The 8,500-nt window shown below is 32.3% G+C and overlaps 1 long non-coding RNA gene across 1 annotated transcript; it reads left to right on the forward strand.

The window, feature by feature from the left end:
- Positions 1 to 1,182: 1,182 nt before the first annotated feature.
- LOC120067459 lies at positions 1,183 to 2,696 on the forward strand. Its single transcript, XR_005478988.1, has 4 exons — positions 1,183 to 1,537; positions 1,625 to 1,697; positions 1,776 to 1,849; positions 2,493 to 2,696. It is a non-coding gene; the product is annotated as an uncharacterized LOC120067459 (long non-coding RNA).
- Positions 2,697 to 8,500: the final 5,804 nt, after the last annotated feature.

An 8,500-nucleotide genomic window follows, 5' to 3' on the forward strand; every position in this document is an offset into this window, starting at 1 on the left:
CCCATTAAACTATAATGTATCAAATACATTATGACAATTATATCATATATAATTGAAACAATTTAATTATATCATATATAATTGAAACAATTTAATTATATCATATATAATTAAATTCCTATATTAATTTGAACAATTCAAATTAACCCAAAAATTGATTCTCAACTAAATTCTTTTGAGCTACCAAGGAGACCTTATAGACTTGTAACTTGAAGCTCCAACGATACATGAATAATTATTTGAACTCTTTAATTATATTATTCATAATTATTCATCATCCATTAATTGTCGGGCACTCCACTAAAGATCAACAGCTGCACTCTTCGCCCTACGGATATATTTTTATGTCCATTGGATATAACCAATCAATAGTACAACGACCCTTCACAAATTACTCTTAAGTACAACTTGACCAAATTACTGTTTTATCCCGGTAGTTACATCTAACTCCTTAAGTACCACTGATTCCTCTAGTGAATAATAGATCATAGTTCTACTATGACAAAACCTATCTCAGGCCAAGAGTTGTTGTGCCACCACATTGTTCAAGAGTCGGAATCAGCCCTTAAGGGAGCAATTTATCTACTTACCCCCGCTTCGGTGAAGGAGGGAGTTCCATCTTATGTAGTTGTGTTCTCAGCTCCTCAATTAGACGGATCCCCATAATGATAGGTTTGTTGAGTTGGCGATCTGGCCACTCTCACCCATACAAATCAAAGGACCGCTTTCATAGGCAAATGTTCACAACTCACTCAGGATTCAGGTCATGTTACCTATTGTAACACCCGGAGTGTTTTAACTTTCGAGGATGAAAGTTCTTTGAGGAGGGAAGAATGTAACATCCCGTACATTTTTTTTATATAATAATGTAATTTCAGTAACGTTATCCTTGGCAATTCAATAATTGCTTGGTCGAATGGCATTTTTGGAATTTTCAATCTCAATTATAAATGCGAGAATTTAAGTTTGGCGGAAAAATTAAAATTATTAAATTTTGAATTTCAATGTGAAGGTTATGGTAGGAATTAATTTTCCTTTCGAAACGGAAAGAAATTATTATAATTACACTTTCCTTTTTAATTATTATATTTTAAAACCCCCATCAATTATTATATTTTAAAAACCCCATCAATCCTACATTTATTATTATCTTTTTTTAAAAAAAAAAAAAAAAATCCCACCAACACTCTTCTTCTTCTTTCTCAAATGGCAAAACTCCCCAATTTTTTCTTCTTCTTTCCTCCCAAACCCACGAACTCCGTTTCCTTCGCTGCCGCATCTCCCTCGCTAGCATTCCGAACGATATGTGCCTCCCTCACTGCCATTCAGATCCGAACGCCATGCTTCCTTCACTGTCTCATCAGACCCACCGCCACACGAGAGAGATTCCTCGTCAATCGCAGACCTCACAGCTCATCTGTGAAGCTGTTGTTCCCTCGCACCTCCCGGCTCAGATTCGACCATGCCGCTTCTTCACACTTCACCAGACCAGAATTATCGTCGGCTGTCTTCCTTGTCGCCGTCGGACCTGTTCTAGGTAAGGTTGTGGTAGCTCGGTTCGATCTTTAGCCATTAACGTTGGGTTTCGTCATTTTGATTCACAGTTGTTGGGTTTTATTTGAAGGTGAGTTTTAGCGAAACATGGAATTTATAGGGAGCACCGTTAAGGGAAATTGGAAGTCACCTTCATCCTTTGGGTAAGTTTTTGAATATTTGGACATGGGTCTGAAGTGTCGCTATTATGGTTGAACTAAAATTGTTTTAGTTGTTTTCAGTGTTAGGGCCGCTACTTCTAGTTTTCGTTATAGTTTGGTCGTCAGAGCTTCGTATCCATAAAGTTTCGATTGAAGTAAGTAATCTTACCACTAGAACTGCTCACAGGCCAGGCTTTAATTGTATGCTAGCGTGATGAGTGTAGTTTATGGTAAATGTTAGCATGTTGATTGACAGTATGATCTGAATCAAAGTATGTTCTGGCACGAGTTCTGATTTGTTTACATACATACCTAAGTACTTGATCGTTAGTATGTGATAGTATGTTTTCATATGTCAATGTCTGATCTGTTGGTATTGTGGCGATACTTGCATGTTGAGAATTATGAATTGTTAAGGTATTCATGAATGTTGTATAATATGTTGTTAAGAATCATGTGTATATGATGAAGCCATGGATCAAGGATTTTCATGTATGTTTTAGAATTGTACAATGTTGATTCTTAGAACGTTGAGACTGTGTGAATATCCTCATTGATTAGTTAGATGCTCACCAGTTTGTGTTTCCTTCGGGATTCACCAGTTTTGTGTTTCCTTCAGGATTCACCAGTTTTATGGCATACTTAACTACAATAGGATAGGACTCAGTCTCTTGTTTGTTCCATATGTTTATGTGCCATATGCGGGTATCTAGAGGACATAGATGCCTAGCCTGACCCTAGTGGTGGGGTTACTTACTGAGTATTTCATACTCATTCTTTCTTATGTTGATGTTTCAGGAAAAGGTAAAGATGTACCGGCGATGGCGCAGTGGAATTCGTGATCGTGTCACTGGGACTAGACCTTTTCGCTTCCGCATCTTGAAATATGTTATTTGGTTTTACTATTTAAAATTTATTACTAAGGATTATTTCTTTTATATGCCGTTGATTAGCCTTTACGAATTTTTGGTACCCTATTAACTGTTTTAACAATTGCATTTAATAAACGCCTTATGAACTTCTCTTGTTTAATTAACATTTATTTCAAATAACTGAGCGTCGTTTTAAACTATGTGCATGCATTTATTAGTAACGACCTTACCTAAGTCCTAGGGGGTCGGGTCATTACACCTATGGTCAGCCTAGTGAAATATAAGTCTCTATTATGAATGATGTTATATAATGAGACTAAACAATTCGTGGTCATATCCCTGCTTGCATGTCTAATACATGAACGATTAGGATCAGATCATTTGTAGTACTTTACAACAATTGTAACGCCTACAAAACGGGTCATACTCCGTAGTGTCAGAAGGATAAGGTTCAACCTTATCCTTCTACTACAGACCATTTAGGTTATCAATTAAACATGATCAACCTGTATGTCTCCACATACATTTTTAAGTTTCAATGATAACTTTGGATGTTTAGTTTATTGGTTTATGGTTAATGCAACTAAATATCACATATTTTATAGACGGGGTGAATAAAATATAAAATATTTTATTAATCAAAAAAGAGTTTGTTCAGAAATATTTACAAACTATATGACCTTACGAGATTTAGGGCATCAACCCAATAGGAGGGTCGATATCGACGTTGAGTGAGAGATCTTATAAGAAAAGGGTCAATTGTCGAGTGACTAGTGAGAGTTTTAGGAGTGGATATTGACCGGAGGTAGAGATGGGAGAGAGATCTGAGTCTCAGATGACCAACAAGAACTGATGTTTGATGGTTGAAGACGAAATGAAAGGGGGGGGGGGGGGAGTTAAAAAAAATTAAGCGGTTTGAATCGGTTATATATTTGGTTCGATGTTTGAAATCAAAGCGAACCGCATGATTCGGTTTGAAATTTTCTATGAAATCGAACTAAACCAAAAATTTGATTTCTAGGCTAATTCGGTTAAGTTTCACAATAGATTCAGTTTTCAAGGTTTGAATGACCATCTTACAAACCTTACATTACACAAAGTGATTCAAAGCCAGAGATATTTTCACTCTTTACTAACTTATGGCCATTTAAGCCCATGTTTTCTTCAATTTATACTTCATTCACTAGGAAAGGATCTTAGGGGGTCGTTTGGTTGACTTGTGAAAATAGTATTTTTCAAAAAGCTCATTTTTATTTAAATATTTCTGATAAAAATTTATTAAATTACACTTGAAAAGCTATTTTAGGTGGCTATCAAATACTTCAATTTCTTCCAAAATCATTTATTTTTTAAATTAAATACTTGAAAATATATTCCAAGCATACCCTCAATCTATGAGAAAATACACACACCAAAGTGATATTAAATATAAATTTATTAATATATATTTTATATTTATTGGTATGATATATCAATAATACAAAACTTAATAACAAAATGAGTATGAAAACAATTATTGATTGAAAAAAAGAAGTATCACATACATATATATCAAATAATCATGTATAGAAGAAACTCAAATATCACTGGTATATTTATTTTATACTCTAATTGATATTGTATATCAGTGGTATACATAATAACAATTGAAGCTCCAAATAGTGAAAGATATGTGAAACAGAAGTTAAATAGTATCGATATCACATAATTTCTATTTTATTAATAATGTTGATCCATAATAAACCTACAAGAAAATAATCTATATTGGTGATATATTTAATATAACAATCGAACGTGTAAATACCAAAATGAACATGCAAACAATTAGTAATAGACACCCATCACTTGATAAACTCTTCTTCCTGAACTGTTTTTTAATGATAGCATAATTGTTGGAGGAGAAATTTGGGACCAATCACGAGTTGCCACGTCATTTATTAAATTAATGACGAAATGCCAAAATTATCAAATTCGGGACCAGTTAAGAGTTGACATGTGTCCCAAATTGAAATTGAAGACAAATTCTGATGATGTCACATGTTTTCGTCACAAGAGTGTGCTGGGTTGAGTAAAATTAATTTCGCCCATTTTGGGTTATAATTTGGGCGTTGGTCCAGTTACGCTCAAATATGGGCTTAATTTGGACCTAAAATGCCAAAATAGAACCAAATCTAATTAATAGGACCCAAGGTCAAACCCAAATACAATTGATTAGGCCAGGCCCATTGGCCAATCAAGCCCAAGCCCATGGGCCAACTAGGCCTAAGCCTATGAAGCCCATCAGAAAGCCCTATAAATAGAAGAGTTCTTCTAATTTCAAGGGGTTAGCAATTCTACATTCAGAGAGCCTAGAGAGAATTGAGACTAATGAAGCTGCACTCCTAGAAGACTCTTGAAGACACAGAGACTCTTTCATGACTTCTACTTCGAGAATGTTTGGTGTTTTTCTTCTTCAAGTCAAGCATATTAATTCAATCGAGAGAATTAAAGGGTCGAGTACTAGAGATCGAACCACCTTGCATCAAATCAACATCAACACTAACACCAACTCAAGTTAAACTCCACGAAATAAGTTTCTCCAAATACCTCGTGCGAATAAATTGGCACGCCCAATGGGACATCTCTACCTCTCATCTCTCTAGCATCCAAAAAAGACAAATGACACCAAAGAAGATTGCATCCAGAGCTTCCTTCACAAATAGCTCTTACACATGACCTGTCACCCACATTTTTAAGTTTTATCTCCCGATAAAATTAAATTAGGGATGGAACTTGAATTTTCGTTTTAAATTCAAATTTTTTAAGTTTTATCTCCAAATAAAATTAATTTGGGATAAAACTTGAATTTTTCTTTTATCTCTCCAAATCAAAGTACCTTTGAGATAAAGGTTAAGATTTTTTAAATTAAAAGTTTGGCCGTCATCTATTACTAATTTTAGTTAAACTCGTGCACTAAATTCACGATTTAATTAAATTGGGAGCATTGAAGTTAAGACCAAATTACGCATCTCAATACTGGCTTTATATTTTTTGAGATTCATCCACTCACATCTATGCACAAATGTCTAAAAGGAGCATTTTTTGAGGAGAAATTTTGGACAATCACGGGTTGCCAAGTCATTTATTAAATTAATGACGAAATGCAAAAATCATCAAATTTGGGACCAGTTAAGAGTATGTGTCCCAAATTAAAATTGAAGACAAATTCTGATGACATCATGTGTTTTCATCACAAGCACTAGATTGAATAAAAATAATTTCGCTCAATTTAGCATTATAATTTGAACGTTGGTCCAGTTATGCCCAAATATGAGCTTAATTTAGGCCTAAAATATCAGAATATGCCAAAATCCAATTAATAGGACCCAAAGGTCAAACCCAAGTCAAATTGATTAGGCCCAAAAGATAGATCCATGGGTCAATCAAGCCCAGACCCATGTGCCAACTGGGCACAAGCCCATGAAGCTCAGATAGCCCTACAAATAGAGGAGCTATTCTCATTCCAAAGGGTCAGTTCTACCTTTAGAGGGACCAGAGAGAATTCATGAACAAAGACTCTTCCAAGTTTGATGCTTTTCTTTTTCAAGTCAAGTACATTCATTCAACCGAGAGAGTATTAGAGGGTCAAATACTGGAGATCGAACCACATCGTATCCACACCAACACCAACTCAAGTTTAACTCCAAGAAACAAGTTTCTCCAGAAACCTTGTACAAACAATAACATTACTTTTTTTTTTTTTGGAGTAACGTATCTAAGTTAACAATATTTTTTGTGTGTAATAGAGGGCCTATAGTTGGAAGCTGTCACTTGTAGATATACATTTCTGTTTAATATTATGGAGTTAAATAATTTCATGCTTTTTATACATCCAATGATGGAGCTTTCTTATTTAATTAATAATGTGAATTTTACCATGATCTCACGTATTTTGTGCATGTTCAAGAATATTGATACATCAAAAAAGGACCAAATAGACGACTAACCTAACTTAACATTTAACACATATTTAAAAATTTGTTGAATTTTTTATTTTTTATTTACAAAATGTTATATTTAAGCTACTAATACTTGAATAATACAATACAATTAAAAAGGAAAAAAAAAAAAGTTAAAAACAACCCTAAACCCAAACCCATAAAGAACTCCATGTTAATCAAAATCAACAACCTAAATACATAAGTTTTAACTTGGATTAAAATAATATGCATTCCAAACATATCATCCATAAACTCAGGCAAAAATTATTTGTACCTCAAATACAAACTTTCTAAATTGGGACTTCAAGTAGTTTGCACGGCTAACCTAAGGTATTCCACTTAATCTCAAAAGATTATAATAACAACTATTATAACCAAATTAATGTCCCAAACAGACCTCACTTATAAGGGATTAACAATTCAATTTCAAAGTTTATTTTAAATAAATTTTCTTTTCTAATGAGATAGAAATCCTAAGTCTCCATTTTGGTAACCATTTTGTTTTTTATTTTTATTTTAGAAAATTAGGCCTATGAACAATACTTTCATTTCTAAATTTCTTCTTTTATTATCTATTTTTCATCAATGGTTTAAAAAATCAAATCAATTTTTGAGAACTTAAAGAAAGTAGCTTTCAAAAAGTTGTTTTTGTTTTTTGAATTTGGCTATGAATTCAACATGATACTTAAAAAAGATGCAAAATCATTATAAGAAATGTAGATGAAATATGCTTAATTTCGAAAAAAAAAAAATCAAATGGTTACCAAACATGGTCTAAAATATTATCATTTTATCAATCAAATTTTACAATGATGAATTCACAAAAAAAATAAAATAAAATAAAAAAAATAAAAAAAAAAATTGAAAAGAGGGGAAAAAGAGTACAGAAGCATGAAAAAATAGTAATTTATTATAAATACCTAAACTCATTGTATGCGTATATAAAAATTTAAAAGTAATTCTACAAAAGTGTAAAATAGTCAATCACTCTCTTCTCTATTAGTTTTCTAACCTCTTGATTACTTGAACTTTAAAAAATTCTTGAACCTAAAAATCCAAGATCTTCTTCTCTATCCTCTACAATATGTGTATCAACAGGTGAATCTATGCAGGCAAAAATTAAATAAATATAAATATATTACATTAAATCACATAAGTTTGGGTGTTTTTACAAAATTTAAGATTGAAAAAATATGAAAAAGATGAGAGAGAGATAGGTCATACCTTCTTTTTCACCTAAAAAATAAATAATTTGAAAAAAAAATAACATTAAAAAAAATAGATATACACTACAAGAAATTGGTGAAAATTTTCTTTAGTAACAAAGCAAAAACATGTCATTAATTACTAATTTATAGTAACACAACCGTGCAAAAAACAATTATTAGTAATTCACATTAAATCAACGTCACTAAAAGTTCGGCAACATGTGTATATCATAAAAGATTAATATTTTTTAACAACATATTACGTCATTAAAATAACTTTTTTTAAAGAAAAAAGAATGAAATCGGAAAAAGAAAATTAAAACCCTCATTTTCATTTCCGTCCCTCCATTTGGCATTTTCCCTCCCTCTGTTGAAAAGAATATATGAACTAGAAAAATTGGAGGCGATGCTGGAAAAAAATCTCAGAAACTTAAAGGGAAAACAATGTTTCTATATAAAAGGAAACAATTTTTTTTTTTTTTTTTTTAAAAAAAAAAGATGAAGAAGAAGGAAATGAGATACACGATAATAAATGGGAGGTTTAATTTAACCATTTATAGAGAAAATTTAGATTTTTTTTTCTTCTTTTTATATAGCACACTAGGAGGGAGACTTGGACCATAAACCTTTGGACTCCGTGGAATAAAAAAAAAAAAAACGGACATTCCAATAATAAAGCAAGAATAGTATTAATCTTTGGGAGGATATTTGCTCTCTCACTGGCTGTTAGTCTTATAGAAACAAGC

The sequence above is a fragment of the Benincasa hispida genome, chromosome 1 (genome assembly GCF_009727055.1).
Source record: "Benincasa hispida cultivar B227 chromosome 1, ASM972705v1, whole genome shotgun sequence".
Taxonomy (NCBI): Eukaryota; Viridiplantae; Streptophyta; class Magnoliopsida; order Cucurbitales; family Cucurbitaceae; genus Benincasa; species Benincasa hispida.